This window comes from Narcine bancroftii, chromosome 5, assembly GCF_036971445.1.
Source record: "Narcine bancroftii isolate sNarBan1 chromosome 5, sNarBan1.hap1, whole genome shotgun sequence".
Taxonomy (NCBI): domain Eukaryota; kingdom Metazoa; phylum Chordata; class Chondrichthyes; order Torpediniformes; family Narcinidae; genus Narcine; species Narcine bancroftii.
Window position 1 is genome coordinate 56,764,971 of NC_091473.1, and position 26,795 is coordinate 56,791,765.

The window sequence follows — 26,795 nt, forward strand, 5'->3', positions numbered from 1 at the left end:
GCTAACTCTGCTGGGAGCTGGCATAGACACAACAGGCCAGAGAGTCCCCTGCTATGTCATGGTATATTAACTTTCTAATAACTCATGAAACAATGTCATCTACTCTTCTGTAAGGGAACAAGAATACAAAATGATATCTGCAAAAGCATGACAGCTGATGAGAATGAAAGTCGTTATGTTATCTTGCCTAACAAATGCAGCTGACAAAAATGCTCAATCTCTTCTACTATAGAATGGCAAAATGAAGGTATACAATCCTTTAACCAGAACCTTTGGGGGACAGAGTGTTCCAAATTTCGGATTTTTCCAGATTTCGGAAAGCCAGATTTAAGCCCACCCGCTTCTAGTCGTGCTGCCAGTTTTCCCCCTTGCCCACCCGACTCGCGCTGCCGGTCTCCCCCCACCTCGCCCGCCCGACTCGCACTGCCGGTCTCTCCCCCTTGCCTGCTCGACTCGCGCTGCCGGTCTCTCGCCCGCTCAACTCGCGCTGCCGGTCTCTCGCCTGCCTGACTCGCGCTGCCGGTCTCTCCCCCTTACCCACCCGACTTGCGCTGCCTTCTCTCTCCCCACTTGTCGGATTTTGGAGCTTTCCGGATTTTAGATGTCCGGATAAAGGATGGTGTACCTGTATTATCATAAAAAAAATATTCCCTAACACTATGTTAGAGAAAAGCCTTTAAGAAAACTATTCACTGGAAGGTGGGAGAGGCAATGTGCATACAACATTCTCGTTTGGAGACTCTTATCATCCCATTCTAATTTTAATGCAAAAACAATGCTATGGAAACTCAGCTGGTTCAGCAGCATCTGTGGGGATAAAATTAACTATGGACATTTTGGGCTCAGACCCCTACATAAGGAGTACTTCTTCCACTCCCCTCACCTGCACCAAAAGATCCCAATTAGTTCCTACAGCAGTTTGTCTATTTTTGCTTCAGATTCCAGTATCTTCAGGTTTCGTGTGACTGATGTTGATACACCTGATTTTGTGAAATAGCATTAGATTGGAACTTTCAGCAACTTCCTGAGTTGTAAGTCTGACTCGAAGATGGAAGGGATTGCAAACTCCAAGGAACGTAAGAGAATCATAGTTGGATCACAGAACCATTAGCATTACAGGTTCCTGCAACATAGTGGCCGGTGGCTTTGTTTCTGCTGAGATGGGAAAGAATAATTTACACACACACCAAAAAAGTCCTCTTTTAATAAATAGTACTCCTGAAGTGAACATTTCCTTTGTGTAAGACACTGGCCTGGAAGCCTGATCAGTAAGATTGGCACCGTTCAACCAGCATTCAACATGCAGATGATTTAGCATCAGAAGGAGGCCAGGTTTTTTCCTCATCATTACCTAGACCTGCTTTCTTTGAAGTGCTCTTCCTTTGACAACTGCAGCTTCACTTAACATCTCTCACTATAATGTAGTAGTCAAAATCCACACAGGTTTATCATGAAATGGATAAGTATATCCTGTATTTACAATCTGAACACTGAGTGAACAGCTGACCAACTTCAATGGCAACACAGGTAATGTTAACAGTCGAAGTGAAAAAAATCAAGCTTATATCAACATATTGAGCAGGAAAGGGTGCAGAAATATTCACAAGGATGTTGCCACGACTGGAGCGTTTGAATTATAAGGACAAGCAGGATAGACGAGGACTTGATTGTAGGAATTGAAGGGAGACCTTCCAGAGATTAATAAAATCATTAGTGGTATCAGAAAGTTAAATAATAATCATCTTTTTCCCAGGATAGCGCAGTCTAAAACTAGAAGGCATAGATTTAAGGTGGGGGGGGGGGGGGGGTGGGAAGGGGAAGAGATTTTCAAAGAACCTGAGGTTTGTAGGCATGTGGAATGACCAAAGGAAGTGGTATTGATGGGTACAATTACAACATTTAAAATACATTCAGAAAGATAATGGCAAGCAAAAATTCAAAAGAATATGGTCCAAATTCAGGCAAATGGGATTGGTGTAGGTGGACAACTTGGTTGCAGAAAAAGGTAAGTATAAAGGGCCTGTTTCTGAGTGGTAGAGCTCTATGATTCTCTAACATATAACAGAACAGCACAGCGTGGGCCCTTTGGCCTATTATTATGTGCCAACATATAAACCAGGACAAAGTCAACCTAACCCTTCCCTTACAGCTCCATTTTTCTTATATCCATGTGCCCACCCAACAATCTTTTGAATGTTCTCATTGTACCAGCCTCCACTACCCCAACACCTCCCTCCCTACCTGCAAATCATTTTAGACTCTCACCACTCTGCATAACAAACATATTTCTGATGTCTCTCCTCAACTTTCCTCCATTTACATGAAAATGACCTCCCCTGTATTGGCCATTGTAGCTCTGAGTTAGAAGGTGCGGCCTAAACACGACAATAAAGAGCATCTGGAATGTTTAACCTCATGAGAGAATGCAAGTAGGAGTCACCTGCGAGTATCTGCGAGATGGGCAGGAAGAAACGGGATGACTCCTGCAGAGGGGTAGCAGCTGGAGGCAGCTTTAATTGTTACCCTGTCCTCTGCAGCAACAGGTGGTAAGCCATCAGATTTCTTCCAGTTCAAAAGATTCCATGCTTCTGGTAAAATCGGAAAGCATAGTGGTTGTAAAAGGAATCTATTACCACCTTTTTTCATATGTTAACCTTCCCTTCCTTTATTCCAGAAAACCCAGGCTTTAACTAATTGTGCATCAGATTTCTCAACTAGTGGAAACAAGTTCATTTTAAGCACCCCTTCCCTTTACTTTTATAATGTTGAAAGCATCAGTCAAATCAGAACAAGGGTGTGATACTTTAAACCAGCTATCCACAGCCATGGTTATCATCACATTCAAGTTATTTTAACCACTCAAAGGTCAATTTTAAGTACTGCAAAGTGAATGCAAGCACAACATTTCATTTACCAAAGACAGGATGACATGCAGATGAATTGATCTTGGCCAGCACACTGTACCTATCAGATCAATAGGTGAATACCCACAGTTCAACATACCGCAACAATCACCATTTCTGGAATTTATTGTAAATTTTACGCTGTTAGAAATTGGAGGGTAAACTGGCGGCAGCAGTTAATCTATTTTCTCGAAATTAACACTGCAAGGTCAGTTAAGCCTTAATCAAAGTCACCAAAAATTCAGGCTATAAAATCATCGGCAGGGGCTCTTCATTACATCTTGAACACAATCTGATTGCAGGTTACCAAACTTAGAATTTAAAAAGAATAGCACACAGAAGAGTTAAATAGGAACAGATGCTGTGATTGTAGTGCAATACACAAAAATTCCTGAGAAGCTCAGCAGGTCACGGAGTGTCCAAAGGAGGCGAAGGGATATAACCTGCTCAAGCAAATTGCACTGCCTATGTTGCTAATTCAAGGGATAGGATGAATTACGAAGAAGCATGTGCAATAGATAAACAGAGTTCATTCCTTGTTTGGGCTGCACGTAAAGGTCCCTTGTGCTGTGAACTTTTCCAATTAGTGCAGATATCACATGCAACGGACATCTGAGGCATTATGTTCTCTACTTACAAAACATTTCTTCCTTTCATGAACAATCCTTATTGTCAGTAATAAAGAATGATCAAAGACCTCTATCATCCATCAAGTGGGATCTTTGACCAACTACCATCAGGAAGGAAGTACAGGAGGTCAAAATCGGGACTGCCAGGCGGGAAAATAGCTTCTTCCCGTAGGCTGTTAGATTGATGAATGGCATCCTGTAACCTTGTGTCTCTTATAAATGAATTATACCAAAATATTTATACATATTAATTTATATTATATTTTATGTCTATTTTTAAACATGATGTGTATTTTCTGTGTACGTATGTGCAGAGAGGCACTGTTTTGCCTGGTCGTAAATATAGAATCAGATGATGATAAACTTCAACTTGATGTAACAACTAAAATCCCAGGTGGACTAGGGTGTGTTAAAAGACCATCATCAATCACATAATTGGCTGCTTTTGTAAAATACACAGTTTTTATCTTGCAGTTACTGGGCAAAGTGGTTGAGTCAAAAAAAGTGGAGTTGTGGGAGGATCAATCTCTTCTGATTGCTGATTGGTCTGGTGATGGATGTTGAAGGATCCTTTGAATGTAGAGACTGGCAGAAGAAAAGCTGGGGACAATGGAATTCCATCCTTGTTTTGGCTGAAACCAGATGTGTGGAAAATATAAACAGATCTGAGAACTCAGTCAGCCATGGCACATCACAGGCCTTGAGAAGTCAATTTTGGGCATCTGCTTTCTTTCCTCTCTCCCTCTGAATGTGGTTGAAGCTCCATTTCAATTTATTGTTTCTTTTTTTCCATTTCCGGCTACACTGCAGACGCTGTGAATGTAGTAAAAGCACACCAAAATGTTGGAGGAACTCAGCTGGTCTTTTCAGCATCCATAAAAAGCAAAGCTATATATTGCTGATGTTTCAGGTTTGAGCCCTTTTTCAAGGGATGAGCAGGAGCCAAAAGCAGTTTCTGGCTCTTCCTGCTTATTCCTTGAAGAAGGCTTCAGGTCCAAAATGTCTGCAATACATCTTTGCTTTTTTATGGACGTTGAAAAGACCGGCTGAGTTCCTCCAGCATTTTGGTGTGCTTTTACAAAGTGAATACAACCTTGATATACAGAGTTGGCATCAGAAGAAATCTAATTGGGGGTCATTAGGATAATTGCAAAGGGGAGGAGCACAAACTGCCATTCGAGACTTCACTGAGAAGGGGTGGGGAGGCAGGGAGACAGAGTGGGTGCCATACTGGCCATGGATCTCCTCTGTCCACTGCGCCATCACACTTCCCCCCGCTCCACCACCGATGTTTCAGACAAATGTGCGTGGAGACAAAACCACGTGATTTTTTTTGGTTACACCCCCTCTGTTGGCATCACCTGGTGCGGTCCACAAACCCCTAGTGAAGATAGTGCTGGATGTCTTCACTAGTTTCTGCACTTGGACCTGTAGCTTAAAGACCTACAACTTCAGGTTCAAACCGTACTCCTGCATTCGAGTATTGTAGCTGGTGTCCATGGGAATAAAGCTATTTTTTAAAGCGACCATTTTGTGCATCAGATGTATGTCATCTTCTCCATTTTATAAATAAGATGAACCTCAGTGAAACACAAACTACAGATGCTGATATAGACATTTGTGCAGGAGTAGGCCATTCAGCCCTTTGAGCCAGCTCTGCCATTCTCTGTGATCATGGCTGAACATCCACAATCAGTACCCTGTTCCTGCCTTCTCCCCATATACCTTGACCCCACTATCTTAAGACTTCTATCTAACTCTTTCTTGAAAGCATCCAGAGAATTGGCCTCCACTGCCTTCTGAAGCAGAGCATTCCACAAATCCACAACTCTCTGGATGTAAAAGTTTTTCCTCAACTCTGTTATAAATGGCCTACCCTCATTCTTAAACTGTGGCCCCTGGATCAGGACCCTCCCAAAATCGGCAACATGTTTCTTGTGTCTAGCATGTCCAATCCCTTAATCATCTTTTATGTTTCAATTAGATCCACTCTCATCCTTCTAAACTCCAGTGTATTCAAGCCCAGTTGCTCCAATCTTTCAACATATGACAGTCCCGTCATCCTGTGAATTAATCTCATGAACCTATGCCGCACTCTCTCTATAGCAAGAATGTGATACCATGTTGCCTGACCCACTGAGCACCTCCAGCATTGTTTTTTTAGCCAAACATAAACTTTAATCACAATAAATTAAATAAAAAAGCAAAACCATTCAAAGTTCTGTATCCCTACATTTCCATCATTGTACATTGTTGCATTCATTTCTATTTACACCATCACCACCATCATATCCGTACTCCCCCTTCTGTTGTTTGAGGGGCTTTCCCTTGGTCTCAGCTCTCAGTTGTGGGTCCAACCAGCCGGAAACTCTCCCTTTCTAACCACACACAAGTCAATAACCAACACACCAACCCAGTTCAAATTTGAAAACATGCACAAAGTCTCTCTCTTTCACACACACACACTGCACTGTGTGCATCATGAGAACATCATTTGAAATAGACATTATATTCCACTCTTACTGAATAAATGCCGACAGATCCAAGATCATTGAACCTTTTGAATAATAATCATGAAAGCCAAGGCTAGCATCATAAAATGAATTAAACGCATGACTTTAAGTTTAGAAGAGTTGCAGGGAGCAAGTGTTGGTGCTGCATCTCCTAAGAATGGTGTCCTTCCACTCAGTTGTGCATTTTCGGGTTAGGTCACTCTCAAATGCCAGCTGAACCAACTGGTCTTTCTGGAGCATTGGGCGGCTGTGGTCTAAAAATACATTTCTCAGAGTGGAGAATGAATTCTCACACATTGCTGTGGAGGCGATAAATGTTAAGGCACGTTTGAAAGGAGTTAGTACACTGGGCATTCTGATCAGATGTGTGTGGCATTTTAAGAGGATGTGCTGTATAGTCCAATCTCCCCCCCCCCCCCCCCCACCCCACCCCACCCGATTGGCTGTGATTGTTTTTGTGAGCTGAGAAACTGTTTAACAACTTCGTTCTCTGTCTCAATTATAGGCGCTCACGTCAGGTCCATAATATGCTTCCCAGCCTTAACATCAAGAAATGTATCACTTTCTGGATTCAGTGCAACCAGTACACAAGCCATCTGTGAGTTGCACTCGCTGAATCTGTGATCTCTCTCTCCAAGCACTGATTATAGTACAGATATAGATAGCACTGATATAGTACAGGTAGTCTCCGAAGTTCTGTCTTTTCATCATCATCCCTGTGTGATGTAGTTCCCATAATGATATAATCACCCATAATTGTGTTCATTTTGCAACTCCACTTGATGATCGTGGGTCTCCGTGATGCACTGGCAACTGTGGCTATGTCCCCCACCTTATTAAACTCCTTGTCACAACAGAGTTTCTGTGCACAAATTGTTGCACTAGGCATGATATTTAAACCTGTCTGTAAGTCAGTGTTCTCTTTCTATAGAAGCTTGTTTGGTGGGTCCAACAGGGCAAGAACTGTATGAACTAATTTGGCAATGAATGAGGAACTGGGCTCGGTCATCTTGTGCAGCAGGCCCACAGCCTCCATTCCTATCTCTGCATCATAGACCAGCACAGAGTCAATCCCACTAGTCAAAAGAGATGTTATGTCATTGAATGATTTTAGGATGACTGACATAGTGGCAATATGTCCCATCCATCTCTGTTCCAAAAGGCATTTAAGATCCACACCCTTATAGTGCACAGCAATTATGCGCTTAGTGTCGAATTTGTAGAGGGCATCGCACACATGAAGGAAGTCCACTACAGCTAACTCTGCTGACATTGCATGTACTATCACGAAATGTAGATGGTGGTTAAGACAGTGTACGTAAGGTATCTCATGACCTAGTTTCTCTTGCAGTAGCTTCTGGACACCACTATGCTTCCTAGCCATCAGAACAACCCCATCAAATACCTGGCTTAGAATCTTTGATATGTTCCAGTCCAACTTCGTTTAGGTCTGCCAAAATGGTGTCTGCTAATGTCTATGCATCACCTTTACCAGCTGTTGCCATGGCTCTATGACTTCATATGACTCATTTACAAATTGAATTAAAATCAATATATTTTCACACTGGTGGGGTCATGGGTTCCATCTACTTTCAAAGTGTAATAGGAATCACCTATTTCCTCCACTATAGCCTCTGTCACCACACTGCTGAGTGTATTTATGAGTTCATTTTGCATGTCGTGATAGGTGTACGTGGCGTTGCGAGGGATCATTTTCACAACCTCAGACAATTCAGGGTCCTTTTTAAGCGTATAGTCCAGTAAGGAGAGGAAAAGTCCACTCCGACATGTTATCAGAAGCCTCTATCTTCCCTCGCAAAGGCAACAGGTTTTCTGCCAAAAATCTGAGAAAATCGATGAGAGAGGAAACGTAATACCTGTTCTCTCCTCGTTGTTCTACATTGACAAGTGTCGAAATCTCCTTTCCAGTAGTGACACGCATCTCCCGCTCCTTCTACCGTGTACAGCAAGAGATATGCTCCTTTGAAGATCCATGTTTATGAATCTCTGATCACTCTCCAAAGCATTTTTCCAATTATGAAAGTCGACGGCAACAAAGGCATCTAGTGTCCGAGCCCTCCAACTGGTGCTAGACAGCTGACAGCAAAAACAAAATGCTGCATCGGCCTTGATACTCTATTCAAGCCAGTCTTGTTTGTTGTACCAAGCAGAGACAAATGAACGCTTCCTACCACTGAAAATGCTGGCAAGGTACTATTGTAAGAAAATTTAGATGCGTTGGGTCATCTATTGCAATGGATTGTCTTCCACAGCGAGCACATACATTAGCAGGTGCATCATGGCTGCTCACAGAAGGAGGCTCTTGCAAGTGCATTTGCTCCCTCTTCTGTTGGTGGAGCTGTAGGAGACCTTGAAGAAGCAGTTAAGTCTAGCCATTTTCTTATATCCATTTCTTTTGTGCATGTGTCTTTAAGAATCAATTCACAACAGAGGAACAGTAAACACACTTTATTTAGGTTTAAACATGGCACACATTCTGCTCGCAATCGCCACACAGATTCTGTTATGATGCCAAGTGCATATGTAATTTTATTTTCTTATTTTTGTTTTTATTTCATTTAGTGAAAGGGTTACTTTTAATATGATAAATATAAATTAATAATATACAAAGTTTTGTGCCAAAGACTTCACCTGCAGGTAGGGGGTAAAATAACTCATTTGGGGGGGGACATAGCCTATGGACATGCCCCTCCCCCTCCCCAAGATGCTGGCCAGGCCTTGATGACACTTATCATCGAGATTTTCCATCTCTTTGTTTCTCACCTCATCTTTAATGGTCACTGATCTAAAATGTTGACTCTGATTCCCACTCCCCCCCACCCCCCACCCCCCCCCCCCCCCCCCCACCGGATGCTCCCTGATCTCTTTCAGCCCTTCCTGCTTTGTTTTGGATAGCTAGAATCTGTCTCTTCTTTCTCCAACTGGAATGGCAAAGCCTCCATAACGCCAAATCATTTCAAGGGATGTTACAAAGCATAAATACCCATGAAAGTAAAAATCCGATGATTCGCAATCCAAATACTTTGAAATTCTGATGTTTCGGTGTCCAGTTCCCATGCTCCCTTGTCCCTTGCTTTTCAAGATCATGGGAAAAAAAATGTAATTTTACTGTGTAATATTTAGTTTAATACAATTCAATTTAATTTGCAGATGTAGCACAGTAACGGACCCTTCTGAACCCACAAGCCTGCACCACCCAAAATAGACCCATGTGACCCATTAACCTACTAACCCCATACACATTTGGCATGTGGGAGGAAATCAGAACACCCAGAGGAAACCCAGGCAGACACGAGGGGATCAGACAAGCTTCTTATTCACAAAGACAGATTTGAACCTGGGCTGCTGGTGCTGTAATAGTGTTGTGCTCACCATAACGCTAACAGTGCAATTAGTTTAGAAAACTAAAAATAAGTTGAATGGTATCTGTTAGTTCTAAAGCTCTTATAGTTCACCACCAGAATTCCTGACCATGAAGGATTAACAGTTTTACTGTACTTCGAATAAAAGCTAGCATCTTTGTAATAGAAAAGGAGAACCAAGGACACATTCTTTACCTTCGCCTGTGTGGTGGCTGGACTATGAAATCAAATAGGGCATTAAAATTTACACATTTAGAGGTTGGGGAAAAAACATTGGCACACACCAGGAATATATAAAAAAGACAATTTTTCATTATTCTGTTGTAACTACAGATCATTTAAAATTCGAAATCCCTTCTCCATCGCCACACATGACTCTACACAATTCACGGACTAGAAATAGCCAAATTCAGGTTGTTTCAATGCTCAAACATGCATGAAAACCAAATGACAATTCACACAGTGGTTCTCAACCTTTTTCTTTCCGCTCACATACCACTTTAATTAATCCCTATGCCATCGGTGCTCTGTGATTAGTAAGGGATTGCTTAAGGTAGTATGTGGGTGGGAAGGGAAGGTTGAGAATCACTGCTCTGGACCCAATTGTTTCTGAAATATTTTGCTTGAGAAAAATTGTCATTGACCCATTTCCTTTGGAATTATGAAACCGTGCACAGAACGAAATAATTAGGTATGATTAAAACAGTGGAAAGAAAAGGGTTGAAATACACTGCTGTAGATCCTTTATGACCTGCTGGGGAAATGCTTGCCCTAGAGAATTGTGAATCTGTGAAATCTTCTGCCCAATGAAAGAGGCTGCCTCATTAAATGCATTTAATTAGATTTTTGATTAATAGAAGAATTAAGAGTTATGGGGAACAGCTGGGAAAGTGAAGATAATTCCAGAGCCAGATCTTATTGATTGACAGACTAGATTCAATGGACCAGATGGCCTACTCCTGCTCCCCTTTCTTGTGATTCTATGTGCCAGGTTAGCTGGAAACTGCCCTGATTTATCATCTGAGGGAGGGCAGGAAGTGATGAGGAGCAAAAAGTATTATTATGCCCCTGGACTTTATGGCACTACAATCAGTACTGAAGGCTCCAAAGGAGATTCCCTCCTACTCTCCACCATCATGCTGACAGCTTTTGTTGGTGGGTGTGTTAGAACTTGGTCAGTAATGCTGCCATCCCTCCATTCCAGCACTTTTGCTGGCACTGTCTAGGATGTTGCCCAAGAGGTGTGATCCTATGAGAATATTTGAGTCAGGCTCTGGCTACATGAGTCTTGAGACCAGCCCTCTATTTTCAGCATATTATTGCAGATGCTACAAGGCTGAGTCAGATAGGTGTGATTTTGTTTCAGTTAAATCTGGGATTTAGGGCAATTCTGGGATCTCCAGTAATAATAGAAAGCCATTTACTGAAATGGGCAGTGCTACAAAGCATTGTAAATCCATCAGACAAGTTGCATATGACAGCTTCAGTAGAAGCACAAGATTTTGGAGCACTGCAGGTAGGAATGCATTACTGCAGCTCCAACAGCACTGACATTTTCTTTTTCAACTTGTGCGTGTTGAGCGAAAGCCTAGGGCTAGAAAAGCCTGGTGGCATCATCAGGCCAGTCAGTGAGCCAAACTGTCCAGTGCATTTGGAAAAACATTGTTTTGCAATATTTAACACTATGGGAAGAGATGCATGAGAAGCTGTCCAAAGTTCGGTCAAATGGGTTTCAAGGAAAGTTGAGGGAGAGTGGAGCAATGAAGGGAGGGAATGTCAGGAGCTTGGAGTCTCAAGCAACCCCAGCCATGATCATCATAATGGCAGAAAGGATATGAGGATCCTCCAGAGGCCAGGATCAGCATAGTGGATTTCTGAAGTTTGTGTGGCCGGGGCGGGAAGTTAGAAAGAGAGCAAGGGGGAAGACTTTGTCATCTGCTTAAAGTTAAATGACCATCAGTTCATGATTCACAATTATCATGGTCATAACTCTTGTTTCTCCTTCTGCAATGCTGCCTGGCCTGTTGAAGGGCTGGGACCATGTAACATACTGGGATACAGAACTGTGGGCACGGGTCTTTCATCGCTTCACACTGGGATATAGTGCAATGGGCTGATTGGGTGTGGGGGGGGAGGGGTGAAGAATTTAGCATTATTGGTCACAGGTTTCCTTCTGGCATTATCCCCAATCTTAATTGAACTGTAACAGGCACAAGGGTTCCAAGATATTTTGAAACGATATCTCCGCCACAGCTTCTTGTAGGACACTTGTGCATGAACTTGACTGACAATGTTCATTAAGGTGGACAGGAAGGGAAGAGGTCCAGCTTTCCGACTGATTAAAGATGGAAATGATTGCTCGTGGAAAATGTGAAAGAAAGATTTAAAGGGAAAAAAAAGTGATTGATTTATTTTTCGGAAAAGATCGAGGTGCCCCGAGAAGTGGTCTGCATTGTAAATCCATCAGACAAGTTGCATATGACAGCTTCAGTAGAAGCACAAGATTTTGGAGCACTGCAGGTAGGAATGCATTACTGCAGCTCCAACAGCACTGACATTTTCTTTTTCAACTTGTGCGTGTTGAGCGAAAGCCTAGGGCTAGAAAAGCCTGGTGGCATCATCAGGCCAGTCAGTGAGCCAAACTGTCCACTGAATGTTATTTAGGGCAGCATGGTTGGTGTAGTGGTTAGCACAACACTATTGCAGTGCCAGTGACATGGTTTTGAATCCAGCACCGTCTGTAAGAAGTTTCGACTTTCTTCCCTGTCTGTGTGAGTTTCCTCCAAGTGCTCCCGTTTCGCAGACATTCCAAAAATGGATGGACTTTGAAGATAAATTTGTGTATTTGGGCAGCTCATGATTGCAGGCAGAAAGGGCCTGTTACCATGCTGTTAGTTGAAATTTTAAAAACATAATTTAATTTTGAAAATTATTTTGCCTTGCAAAAAGGAGACAGTGCATTTACACAAGCTGTAAATTGTCTAAGCCAGGCCAGATCAAAGGAGAGTTTAGAGTTTTAGGCAGTATGCCTTGTCAGGATTTAGCTACAAATGTGTCACATCTGGTGCAAACGTAGCCTGGACGGCTTAGGAAATTGTCTATTTAACCCCATCCCAGTATTTAGTGTTGCTATGTGATATAGAACATAGAACATTACAGAACAGAAACAGTCCTTTCAGCCCTTTTTGTCAGTGGTGAACTATTTTTCTGCCCCCATTTATCTGCACCCAAACCTCAATACCCATCCCATCCATGTACCTGTCAAAATTCTTCAAAAATATTAAAATTGAGCCTGCATTCACCACTTCAGCTTGTTCTACATTCCCAGACTCTCTGTGTGAAGAAATTTCCCCTCACGTTCCCCTAAACATTTCCCCTTTCACTCTAAACCCATGTTTGTATCTCACCTGTCCTCAATTGAAAAAAGCCTACCTACATTTACTCTGTCTATTCCCCTCATAATTTTAAATACCTCTATCAAATATCCCCTCATTCTTCTAAGCTCTAGGGAATGAAATCCTAACCTGTTTAACCTTTCCCTGCAACTCAGTTCCTAAAGTGCGGACAAGGTCCCAGCAAATTTTCTCTGAATTCCCTTAATCCAACCGATATCTTGGGTGACCAAAACTGCACTCAATACTTCAGATATGGCCTCACCAATGTCTTATACAACTTTACCATAACACCCTAAATTCTATTTTCAATATTTTGATTTTTGAAGTTCAATATGGCAAAAGCTTTCTTTTCAACCCTATTTACCTGTGACACCACTTTCAGGGAATTATGTATCTGTATTCCCAGATCCCTCTGTTCTACCGCACTCCTCAGTGCCCTACCATTTACCATGTATGTCCTTTCTTGGTTTGTCCTTCCAAAATGCAACACCTCACACTTGTCTGTATTAAATTCCATCTGCCATTTTTTTAGCCCATTTTTCCAGCTGGTCCAGATCCCTCTGCAAGCTTTGAAAACCTTCCTCACTATCCATAACACCTCCAACCTTAGTGCCATCTACAAAGTTGCTGATTCAATTTACCACATTATCATGGAGATCATTGACATGGATGATAAACATCAATAGTCCCCACACCGATCCCTGAGGCACACCTCTAGTCACAGGCCTCTAGTCTGAGAAACAGTCATCCACCATCACTCTCTGGCTTTTCCCGTATAGCCAATGTCAAATCCAGTTTATGACCTCACCATGAATACTGAGCTTATGAACCTTCCTGACTATCCTCCCATGTGGGACCTTGTCAAGGGCCTCACTAAAGTCCATGTGGACAACATCCAAACACTTTCCTTCATCAACTTTCCTTGTAACCTCCTCAAAAATCTCTATCAGATTAGTTAAACAATACTTACTACACAGAGAGCCATGTTGAGTATCCTTCGTCAGTCCCTGGCTATTCAAATACTTGTATATCTGATCTCTTAGAACACCTTCCAATAATTTATCTGCTACTGACGTCAGGTTCACAGGCCTACAATTTCCATGGTTATTTTAGGAGCCCTTTTTCAACAACAGAACAACATGAGCTACCCTCCAATCCTCTAGCACTTCAATCTTGGCTAAGGATATTTTAATTATTTCTGCCATGGCCCCTGCAAATTCTATACTAGCCTCCCTCAAGGTCTGATGAAATGTCTTGTCAGTCCCTGGGGATTTATCCACCCTTGATGAAGGGCTCAAGCTCAAAAAGTCAGTTCTGTATTTTTACTGTTGCTATAGAAAGAACAATGCTTTACCTGCTGCATTTCTTATTCATTGTATGCTTTTATTTATCTACTCTTATTTGCTTTAAGACAGCAAACACCTCCTCCTCTTTAATCTGTATCAGTTCCATTACCTCACTGCTTGTTTTCCTTACTTCCCTTGACTCTATGCCAGTTTCATGAGTAAATATTGATGCAAAGAAAAAACCTTATAAGATCTCCCCCATCTCTTCTGGCTCCACACATAGCCGACCACTCTGATCTTCAAGGGAATCAATTTTGTCCCTTACTATCCTTTTGATCTTTATAAAACTGTAGAAACCCTTAGGATTTTCCTTCACATTGTCTGCCAAAGCAACCTCATGTCTTCTTTTAGCCTTCCTGCTTTCTTTCATGATGTTTTTCTTGCATTTTTTATACCCCTTAAGTACCTCATTTGCTCCGTGTTGCCCATACCTGCTATACACCTCTTCTTCCGAACCAGATTCCCATATCCTTTGAAAAGCAAGGTTCCCTATTCGTGTTAACTTTGCCTTTAATCCTGACAGGAACATACAAACTGTACTCTCAGAATTTTGCCTTTGAAGGAACATCGTTTCCAGAAAACAACTTACCCCAATCCATGCATTCTAGATTCTTCCTCATTTCCTCATAATTGGCCTTTGTCCAGTTTAGAATCTCAACCAAAGACCAAACCTATCCTTCTCCATAATTAATTTGAAACTAGTGGCATTATGATCACTGGGACCAAAATGTTCCCCAACATACTTTTTCACCAGTCCTCCTCATCCCTAATAGGAGATCCAGTTTGCACCCTCTCCAGCTGGTGCCTCAATACATTGATCTAGAAAACTTCCCTGAATATATTAGTAACTCTCCAAGCCATCCAACCCTTGTACCATATGAGAGTCCTAGTTGATATGTGAAAAGTTAAAATCTCCTACTATCGCAACCTTATGTTTCCTGCAGCTGTCTGCTATCTCTCTACAGCTTTGCTCATCCAATTCTCATTGACTATTGGGTGGTCTATAATACAACTCCATGAGTGTGGTCATTCTTCTCCCATTCCTCAGCTCCATCCAAGCAGCCTCAGTAGACATGCCCTCTGGTCTGTCCTGCCTGAGCACAGCTGTGATATTTTCCCTGACAAGCAATGCCACTCCTCCCCCTTTCAGACCCCCCTCCCATTCAATTGCCTCGAAAGCAATGGAAGCCCCGAACATTGAGCTGCCAGTCCTGCAACCAAGTTTCACTAATGGCCACAATGTCATAATTCCACATCCCAATCCACCCACTAAGCTCATTTGCCTTTCCAACAATACTCCTTGTATTGAGATAGGTGCACATGAAAACATTTCCACCACATACGACCCTTTGACTTCTAATGTTACATGCAATTTTCATGTCATCTTTTCTCTCCTCCATTCCCCAATTTGCAATAATTCAGCAAAACTTTTATCAAATCATTGCTTGTGCTGAGAGAGAGCCTTAAGCCCTTTTTACACTCATGTCCCAGTTAGGAATGGCATTTTTGCTGTTCACCTTTGGCCACTCTTAAACGGGATACTCCACGCTTTTATACTCACCTCGAGCCATCCCCGGGGATAAGACTGTTCATCCTTCTACCGGTGACATCATGATGCATTGAGTGATGGTGCACATGCTCTAAATTCTAATCAATGTATTATGATCTTATATTTAAACAAAAGTAATCATGCCTAATTATAACATAATTAAACTGTACTGTACTGTACAGCACAGTATGAGCCCCTGATGTTGTTGTGCCGACCTATTTAAATCTTTACAAGGGAGCGTGGGAAACTGTTAGCAATAAGTAGCAATAGCGGATAATTTTCAAACAGCATGGGAAAGTTGGTAATGCTATCGTGCACAATTCATAAAAACCATGGGAAAAAAGCAATGGCAGACCTGACTTCCCAGAATTCCGTGTGACAGGGAAACCTCTCCAGGAGTGTTCCGCACATGCAACCGTGCATGCAGCCCTTTCTCTGCTGCACGGAATTCTGGGAGGCAGGTCTTCCATTGCTTTTTTCCCTTTGTCTTTATAAATTGTGCGCTATACCACTGCCAACTTTCCCACGCTGTTTATAAATTGTCTTCGATGGCTATTTATTTCCTCTCTCTCTCCCTCTTGTTGTGACTTTCCCATGGCAAAGTTTATATCTTCATTTTAATCTTTTCTTTCCTTCATGTTCTGCACTCACACAAAAAAACGTGCGTCATTTCTGTCCTAGAATGCAATTCTCAATTTCACACGGCTAAATGGAACACTGGCCGAAAAGGGTTGAGGCAGCCTACCCCTGGCGTGAAATGACATCATTTCACGCTGGCACACAGATTAATTTGGTTTCACACCTGACCCTTACCCTGGCAAATGGCTGTTAATTCCTGGGATAAGATACAAGTGTGAAAGGGGCTTCAGATTGCATTCCTAATAGCCAAGTTCTGTGCAAGTGCTGTTCATTTAGACCTTTCAAAATGATCTAGACTGCTTCAGGCACAGATGAACATGACTGACACGATCTCTCCTCTTGTCAAAGCTGCCTACCCTCTTCCCCACTCTCACCATTAGTTGATGCCAGCACTGAGTCTACACTTGGACTGAAGCTTGCTGGTATTACAAAGGCAGAACTATGTCCTGGATTGATGCAAGCAGCAAGAGAATACATTTCAACCCAGATAAACTGGCTGCCTGTGCCTCAAATTCCATCACTCACCCACATAAATGCCCACCTCCTCTGCCCTGCTAATGGAGATGATAATCTGCAGAGATTGGTTCTGCGTTTTAACACTGAAAAGAGCTAACACGCTATTTTCACAGCTTTGTAACTCGACAGATCAACTATCAAAAATGACATCTAAGTGTGCTTGAAATCATTCAAATCCAGCTGAAAATAGCATCTGTGTCATTGGGGTGTATAATATTATCATGATTCATGTTATTGTCATGCACTCAAGTGCAATATACATAGGCCAGAAATTCTTACTTGCTCCAGCCATACACACTTTCCAACAAAAAGGCTACTACATTCAAGCACCATATAGAAAGAGATAATAAATACAAAAGAGAAATAAACCATAAACATTCACAATCCCCCTCATGCAAAAAGAAAAAAAAAAGTGGCATTCAATAGTTCAGACTAGCCTTTATGTGTCCCTGGGGTCATTTATGTTTGGGACACAAGAGGAGGCTAAAGATAAATGCTGGGGAAAAATACTGTCCTTGAACCTATGTGTTGGACTTCATGCTTCTTCTGTATCTTCTTCCAATGAATAGAATTCCGAAGTGGATACTTTGGAGGTCAAATTCAAGAAATATTCTGTAAAATTTCCACCATTCAGAACAATGATACAAAGCAAATTTTGGCCTCAAGCTGGAAAAAATTAGAAATCAATTGACACACACCTGAAAAGTTGACTCATTTTCTCTCTTTGTGAATTCTGCTCGATAAGCTGAATGTAACAGCATTCAGTTATTTTTAAACACTCCAACTCGATGTGCTGTTGAAATTTTCGCTGCAGGTTTATTCTGGTGTATCATTTTACACTGCCCTTTTACAAGTTTCTCATTAAGAGGCATTAATGAAAGATTATATTCATTTCTATCTCTATCAACATTGTTTGAGTTCCTACAGCAATCTCAATTTCTTTCAGACTTCCACCATCAAAGATGCTCACTAAGGTCTGCTTCATCACCAGCCTTTCAAAACACTTCATCACTGTTGATGTAAATTTACAAGGATGTGGCCTGGCTTAGAATACCTCGAGTACAGAGAAAGAGGTTAGGACTTTATTCCTTGGAATGTAGACGGTTGAGAAGGAATTTGATAGAGGTGTTTAAAATTATGAAGGGAATAGATAAACTAGATGCAAATAGACTCTTCCCCCTGAGAGCAGGGGAGGTTGAAACAAGAGGACACAAGTTGAGAGTAAGGGGGCAAAATTTTAGGAGAAACATTAGAGGGTGCTTCTTCACTCAGAGAGTGGTGGCTGAATGAAATAATCCTCAGGAGGAAATAGTTGAGGCAGAGTCAATTATTTCATTTAAGAGGAGGCTGGATATATACATGGATAAGAGGGGGTTGGAGGGTTATGGGCAGAGAATAGGTGGGGGGGGGGAAGCTAGCGGAGTTGTTTGAGTAAACTGGCGTGGACTTGTAGGGCCAAGGTGGCCTGTTTCCATGCCATAAACTGTTATATGGTTAACTTGTCTAGCGAAAAAATTTGGTGGGCTCACTGTTATCATAGAAGAACTCTGCTTAATAAGCAACAAAAACAGAAGCATCACCTTTTCTGAAAGAACAGACGCCATATATTTAAAAAAACACCTCTGAGCTCAACCCACTAAGGTGTTGAAAGCCAAATAAACTCAAGAAATTTGCATTGAAATTCTAGACCTCCAATCCTGCTCAGTTCTAAGGGAATGCAGATGAGAGGGGTAACTTCTTTACCTTCCGAGGAGGAAGAGGTTTTGTACAGTAAAGGGGATGACACCTGATTTAGTGGAGGAAGGAGGTGGCCTCCCAAAGCTCCTGGGTATTTATAAAGTGAAAATAAAATAATTTACAGTATTTTAAACAGGAAGAAAAGGAAGAATATACCTTTATCATGAAGATGTCGAAAAAGAATCAATAAGTGTCAGTGACTTTGAGCTCCCAATGAGAAGCACAGTTTTTCAATGGAAAAGGGCCTACTTACAGGAAGAAGTCTGGGGTCTGGGGTTGTGGTTTGTTCTGTCTCTTGTGCAGACAACCCCATGCCAAGGAGGAATGATGGGACGTCTTCAGCATTGAAACCAAGAGACGCTATGGAAGAAGAGGAGACTGGGCATGTGCACATTGAAGGAGAATTGAAAGAAGCAAGAAGGAGCTCTCTCCCAAATTGGCGATTCAGACACTGATCAAAGTACAAAAGATGAGGATGAACTGGCAAATGTTAAACCAGTGAGTCAAGTTAAAAATGTTAAAGTACAAACTAAAGGGAAATATACTAATGAAGGTATAATGAAAGTACTTTTATCGAAAGATCGGAATACTAACAAGAAACTGGATCATATTTTCAAAGTCGGCTAGAATCAGAAATTGGGATTTTAAATGAAAGAGTTACAGAAGTGGAAGAAAAAAATGGATGAAACTACAGAAAGTGGTTTCAAGAATAAAACAAATGGGCTACAGAAAAAGCAAAAATATTGTAAAAGATGGATTCTTTAGAAAATTTTACTAGATGTAATAATGTTAAAATAGTGAGACTCAAAGAGGGAGTGGAGGGGGTAAATCCCATCCGCTTCTTTCAAGAATGGTTTCCAAATGTCCTGGGAGTACAAAATGTCGGAGCAAAGACAGAAATTGAGAAAGTATATAGATCTCTTTATCCACGTTCAGGAATGAATTCAAAACCACACTCAATATTAATTAGATGTATGAAATTTAGTGATCGTGAAAGACTTTTAAGAGCTGAGCAAAAAAGGTTAATGAGAAAAGGAAAACCTTGGAAGTTGAAGGTAAAAAAATATTTTTTTGTTCTGATATAAGTGCTGCGCTAATATTGTGTGGAAAGGAATTTAATCCACTGAAGAAAACCCTTTGGGAAAAAAGTTACAAATTTGTGCTGTATCAACCAGCCAATTTGAAAATGCTATATAGATGCCAAATGGACAAAATATTTTCTTTACTGAGATTGAAACAGCAAAGAATTCTGTGAACAAATGTCCAACTTTAAAGGAAATTGAAAGAGAATGAGAGGACTTCTGTAAACATGATTCTTTAAATCTGAATTATGATACTATTTCTTCTTGTGTATTTGTTTAATATTAATCCTTTGGAAAAAAAAGTGTAAAATTTTTTGAAATTGTTTTATCTGGGTGTTCGGGAAGCAACCCGCAAAATAGAGAGGGGTCGTGTAATTTTGAATTTACACTAAAGGGAATATTTCTCACTTTTTTTCCTTCCTTTATATATATTTTTTGAGACTTTTTTTTAGTAAGTGTTGTTGATATTGGGCCCGACGTTCAAGAGAAGTGAAAATGGTTTCTGAAAGGAATGCGGTGTTAGGGGTTAGAAGGTGTGAAACAATATAACAGTAATAATGAGGGGTTTTTTTGTGTAGAATATGACAACTAAAGATTTTAAATTATGTCACAAATTTTGTGTTATTTTTGAAATTCACACTAATACTTTTAGATCTGGTAAAAAGGGAACAAGATCCCTTTTGTTTTGATACTAGTCCTAATATTTTTTTCTATTCTTGTTAATAATAATAATAATGTTGTTAGTAGTCAGCCCTATCTTTGAGAGAAAGGGAATGACTTTTGAAAGGAATGAGGACTGGGGGATTTGTTGGAAAGTGGTGGGGTGGGTAGAATAGATTTGGGTTTTAAAGTTGTAATGCGTGTCGAGAGAACCAAAGACTTGTTGATCCAAACCAAGGCTTTTATTAACTAAAAGACTGGAGCATATCACAAGTAGGTCAACCAGTCCAGAATGACCTGGTCTGGCTAGGAGCAATCCTTTATGACCTGTCGGTAGGTGTGGCTACACTCTCAGCCAATCACAGTCATCCTACACTCTTTCTTTCTTTGGCTTGGCTTCGCGGACGAAGATTTATGGAGGGGATAAATGTCCACGTCAGCTGCAGGCTCGTTGGTGGCTGACAAGTCCGATGCGGGACAGGCAGACACGGTTGCAGCGGTTGCAGGGGAAAATTGGTTGGTTGGGGTTGGGTGTTGGGTTTTTCCTCCTTTGCCTTTTGTCAGTGAGGTGGGCTCTGCGGTCTTCTTCAAAGGAGGTTGCTGCCCGCCAAACTGTGAGGCGCCAAGATGCACGGTTTGAGGCGGTATCAGCCCACTGGCGGTGGTCAATGTGGCAGGCACCAAGAGATTTCTTTAGGCAGTCCTTGTACCTTTTCTTTGGTGCACCTCTGTCACGGTGGCCAGTGGAGAGCTCGCCATATAACACGATCTTGGGAAGGCGATGGTCCTCCATTCTGGAGACGTGACCCACCCAGCGCAGCTGGATCTTCAGCAGCGTGAACTCGATGCTGTCGACCTCTGCCATCTCGAGTACTTCGACGTTAGGGATGAAAGCGCTCCAATGAATGTTGAGGATGGAGCAGAGACAACGCTGGTGGAAGTGTTCTAGGAGCCGTAGGTGATGCCGGTAGAGGACCCATGATTTGGAGTGTGGGTATGACAACGGCTCTGTATACGCTTATCTTTGTGAGGTTTTTCAGTTGGTTATTTTTCCAGACTCTTTTGTGTAGTCTTCCAAAGGCGCTATTTGCCTTGGCGAGTCTGTTGTCTATCTCGTTGTCGATCCTTGCATCTGATGAAATGGTGCAGCCGAGATAGGTAAACTGGTTGACCGTTTTGAGTTTTGTGTGCTCGATGGAGATGTGGGGGGGCTGGTAGTCATGGTGGGGAGCTGGCTACACTACCATCTGTACAATCTGTACTATCACAAAAGTCAATGTAATATGGTTTACATGATGATATTGTTCAATTATTTTGAATATAGATGAATATAATTTCAAATTTATGAATCATATTACTATATTGTATAATGAATTTTGAATATGGACTTAAAAACATCAAAATAAAATTAAAAAAAGAAAATCACACAGAACAGGCCCTTCAGCCCATGTGTCTTTGCCAAACATGATGCTCAAATTAAATTAAAACTCTGCTACATGTATAAGGTGTATCCTGCAGGTGCATGAGTCTATCTGGAAGCCTTTTTAACCCTAATACAGAATCATCTTTCATTACTCCTTTTAGCCCATTCCAGGCATTTGTGTAAAAAAATCCCTCCACATCTCCTCTAATCTCCATCCACCCTCTCACTTTAAATACAATCATGTTATATGTGATGTTTTAATCCTGGGGAAAAAAGATTCTTACTGTCTACCTATACCTCTCTTAGTTTTCTAAGTCCCAGTCTAACCAATGTCCAGTTCATCACTAGACATCCGCTTGTGCTATTTCTGAAACTTATCCCAGTGATGCATGCAAATTGCCTTAACACCATCCAGCATGGTTCTAAATTTAATATTCTATTGCCCATGTTCATAGGCAATAACACATTTTTACACAATAGTGCTTTTATTGATATCCCTACTTTTTTTCCCTATACATTCATTAATTTCTTGCCATGTTCTAATCATATGTATTTGAATCGGGTTATCCATCTTTTCCTTTAGCGATTTGAAACTCCATTTATAGATAAAGTCTTTTACTTCCCCCTCTTCCAGTGAGGACATTCCCATTTGAACCCAAGACGAGGGTTGTCTTCAGTGAAGAAAGCTGCGAAAAATCTAACCTGTGCAGCTAGGTAATATTTTTTGAAATCTGGAAGTCTAAGTACTCCCAGCCCATAGACCTATGTCAGTTTTTCCAATGCAATTCATGATACCTTATTATTCCATAGGAACTGTCTAATATTAGTTGTTTAGTTGCTTAAATTTTTTTTAGGTAATGGAATAGGCGATTGCAGTCTTGGCATCTCTTTCATTCTGACGCAGTTAACCCTTCCCACAAAAGTAATTGGTAAGTCTCTACATTTCTGAAGGTCTCTTTCTATCTTCCCAAGAAGAGAACATAATTTAGTTTGAATCACATCTTACAAAAAGAGCACATATCAAACTTCTATCTTTTAATATAAATGACACACCACCCTATTTAAATAATGGCCGATTCCATCACATTTATCCTGCAATGCATATAAACTTGCATTAAGCCTAAACCATTTTTAAAACCGAATGATACTGAACTTACAGATCTATGTTCAATCCACTCTGTGGGCTGAATCTAAATTTGGTGCATCCATTCCTTGGAAAATTAATCTACAACGAACATAATTTGTGTAATTTATTTAATTCCACAAATTCTTTCCCATGGGTTAAATTATTAAATGAAAGAGTTGGATGAAAAAAAATCTTCCTCAAATCCCTTTGAAATCTTAAACCTCTGCTTATGGATATTCTGTTATAGGAATGTTGAATAATGTACTCCTGTTGCAAACATTCAACCCTTCTATCATTAAGGGATGAGATCCTTGAAATTCATCTTGTGCACAGCAGCGACAATACAATTTGGATTTGGAGTCTCTAGCCTAGTCCATCATCTGAAAAGCACATAAATAGACTTGATCTAACCTCTTCTGTAATGCGATGCTTATGTGCCAGAAATTAGCCGCAGCCACCTGCTTTAAGTGTGTGACATGGTAGTGTCTGGGTGTTGGATTCCAAGACTGAAGGTCAATTCCACTAGCTTAAATGTTTTGGTTCTACATTCTTTCCCTTTCTGTTTATTTAATTCAGTCTCTTCTTAGATCATGTCCTTCTTAAAAGGAAAGTTTTGAGATGATAATTAAATGCAGTAATTAAGATAGCACTAAGTTCCATTGCCAGTGATGCAAATTGATCCAAAAGATAAAGAACAGATCAGTAAACTTAATGGCTCATGTATCATTACACAAAGCAAAAATAGTTCATTTCTTCTGTAAAACTGCAAGACAAACCATCTTATGTTCTTTGAGGAAGACACATTGCACCTGTTAAAATCCATCTGTTAAGATGGAATTTGAATCACAATAATTTAACCAGTACCATTTCAAAAGCTCGGTGTTTGCTTTACTACTTTTGAATTAAACTTTTATACAATTGTCAAACTGATAAAGTGAGCACAGACTCCAGGCTTTAAGTTTCAGGGGGAGTACACTCTGCTATATTTTGTCGAATCTGAATAGGTCAATCTCCAAACGGAAACTATGACGACAGGTTAAACAACCCAAAATAGAGACAGATATATTTAACTAAATATAAACAGTTAAGGGAGACTGAGCTGAGCAATGGATTTGTACTTCTAATATGTCCGAGATTGACCAGTTCAGTTTCTCTCTGCTGTTTAAAATGAAATGATGCCATGTGCTCTAATATCACATGATACCCTTGGTCTTTCAGCTCCAGCTGCTGCCAGCACCAGTAAAAGCCTCCTAACATGAGCAACTTCACCTCAGTGTTTGCACTTGTTCTCTCCACACACAGTAGAGGTTTCAATAGGACAAAAGCTTGAACTTATCCTGCTGCACATTTCTTGCAGTTTGAGTGGTGTTTGACAAGGCTGCTTGTATTTGACTTCAAGTCGACAGACAAACCAGACAGGTGGCAGGCCAAAACCTACTCTTATCAGTGGAGAAGTGCAGCCTTAATTTGAGTAAGCACAGATAGACCTCAACTTACAATGCTCTGACATATTTCGAGGCTACGATGATCAGATCCTGTTTTGAATAAAGGTACTTCGGAATGTATGTGCAGATTGCCGTTGGTGGGGAGGGAGAAAGATTGAAGAGGGAAAGCGTTGGCAATCTGTACATATGTTCCAAATCACAACGTAGGTTATGAGGTGACACCGTAGTTACCCGACGCCATCTCTCGGGCTACTGACAGGAGTGGGGATGTCAACCTACCGCCAGCAGCAGCAGGGTCGTCAGCCTCCTGGCAGGGAGGAGTCAGATTGCTACCAGTACAGGTAGACCCTGACCTACAATAATTTCACCTAACGAGGCGAGTCCCGTAACAGAACCGCATTGTCAGTATATTATTGTAGTTGCTTTTTAGTTGGTGTTTTTATGAAGTACTTGTTCAGCTTTAGCAAATAAGAATTTTGATGCATCTGTCCATAAGACACAGAAGTAGAAATCAGTCATTCAGCCATGATCCCATTGGTGTGTTGGGTCCAGGAAAGATCCTCCAAGATAGTGACTCCCAAGAACTTACATTTGTTCACCCTCTCCACCTCTGTTTCCCCAAAGATCACTGGATCAGACACCTCTGGCTTTCCTTTCCTGAAGTTGATAATCAGCTCCTTAGTTTTGGTGCCCAGCGCTCAACTTTTGATGACTAATCAGTGAATAGTGATAAATTAAAATCAGAGATTTAAAAAAATGGAAAATGAAATACTTAATTCGATTCATCCTTTGGTTGTGAAATGAATCGAGTTCACAAATGCAGTGCACAGCAGACAGGAAGTGTGCAATGAAAAAGGATTAAAAGCACATGACAGAACCAAAAAGCTATCCTCGTCTTAATAAAGTCAGGCAATGGTTTTCTACTGTTATCCTGCAACCCTAACAATAATAGGAAGGAATTCCATTCCCAAAAGGACGTTGTATTTTAACTGAGGCAAGAATGCTTAATTCAATTCTGAAAGTAGTTGTAATTCATAAACGAGCCCTCTTTGAACTTAAAACTTTTCTGAGACAGATTCCACCCACCCCCACCATGGCACTAAAATTCTGGATGAAAGAAATTACTCAAGTTTTTCCTCATTCTTTGCAATTGCTTCAACTGAAATCTGACAGAACGCCTTCAGCAATTGCTGCAGTTACTCGTTTGAATTCTGATCACCTGAAAATTTAATATGTAATTGAAAGAAAGAGCAAGATATTTTTAATTCCCAATTTTTTTTTAAATCAGCATTTCACAAATATTAAGTTGGAACAGGCAAAAAGAGAGTCTTGCAGTTAACATTAAGAGACAGCAAAAATGTAGTATTTTCCTTGTCACTTTTAACATGCAGGAATTGAGAGATTTTGACAACAAATGATTTGACAGAAGAAAAAAGTTTACAATCTTACAAAGCATCCACACTGGCACATGGATAAGAAAGGGTTATTCCATGAAAGCAATGACTCATTTTACTATTCCGAACAAAAAGCTTCAAAGCTGTCCGAGCCACCAGGTTATTAAACTTGGTTTCAAAGAGAAACATCAAACACTGCCTCTGTATGAACAATGAAATCCAGAACCAGCTGAGAGCCAGATCACAGGCATTCAATTCCAGACATCCAGATCAGAAGGGCAGGAGCAGGTATGACCTGCAGAAAGCTATCTCTCAGGCGAGTCAAGATTCCGGACGAAAATGGAAATAACAAAGGATACCTGACAGCTGTGGCAAGGTCTAAATGCTACAAAACCAAATCTGGTGAAGTAGCAGAAGGCAAAGCTTCTCTCCCAGAGGAACTCAATGCCTTCTAAGCCCAATTTGACGTCAGTAACAGCAAAAAAACCACCCCTTCACACCCCAACGTCCCACAGTGATCTCATCCTGTCTGTACCTGAGGATGACATGCGTGCAGCCTTCAGGAGAGTGAATCTGAGGAAAGCATCTGGTCCTGATGGGAGAACCTGGCCAAGTATTAAAAATCTGTGCTGACCAACATACCAATGTATTCATGGATATCTTCAATATCTCATTCCAGATGGACATAGTACCCAACTGTTTCAAACAGACTTCAATCATAGAATCAGGCCGTGATACAGCCTTCAATCATGGGCCCAAGAAGAGTGTAGTAACCTTCCTTAATGACTATTGACCAGTAGCACTTTCAATAACAGTGATAAAGTATTTTGAAAGGCTGATGATGAAGCATTTCAGCTCCTGACTGAGCAGCGACATGAATACATTCCAGTAACAGGTATAATGGCAGATACCATCTCACTGGCTCTACACAAAGCACTGGAACACTTGGACAGCAAAGATGGATTTACTCATTACTACTGTTTGACATTTAACGCAAGGCCAGCGCCAAGGGAGGGCATCCGTGGACATTGCCCCTCCAAACGAGGTGCCATGGC

General features: G+C 41.1%; 1 protein-coding gene across 8 annotated transcripts in view; it reads right to left on the reverse strand.

Moving 5' to 3' along the window:
* The window catches only part of LOC138763404 (acyl-CoA-binding domain-containing protein 6-like), a 552,989-nt gene that overhangs the window by 355,293 nt on the left and 170,901 nt on the right, over positions 1 to 26,795 (reverse strand). The window contains exon 1 of one of the 8 annotated variants that reach the window (XM_069937492.1): positions 14,601 to 14,707. The exons of the other annotated variants lie outside the window; for them this stretch is intronic. The gene's annotated coding sequence lies outside the window, so the exon portion shown is untranslated. Of the gene's footprint in view, positions 1 to 14,600; positions 14,708 to 26,795 lie in introns of those variants that run through there. 8 annotated transcript variants of the gene reach the window in all.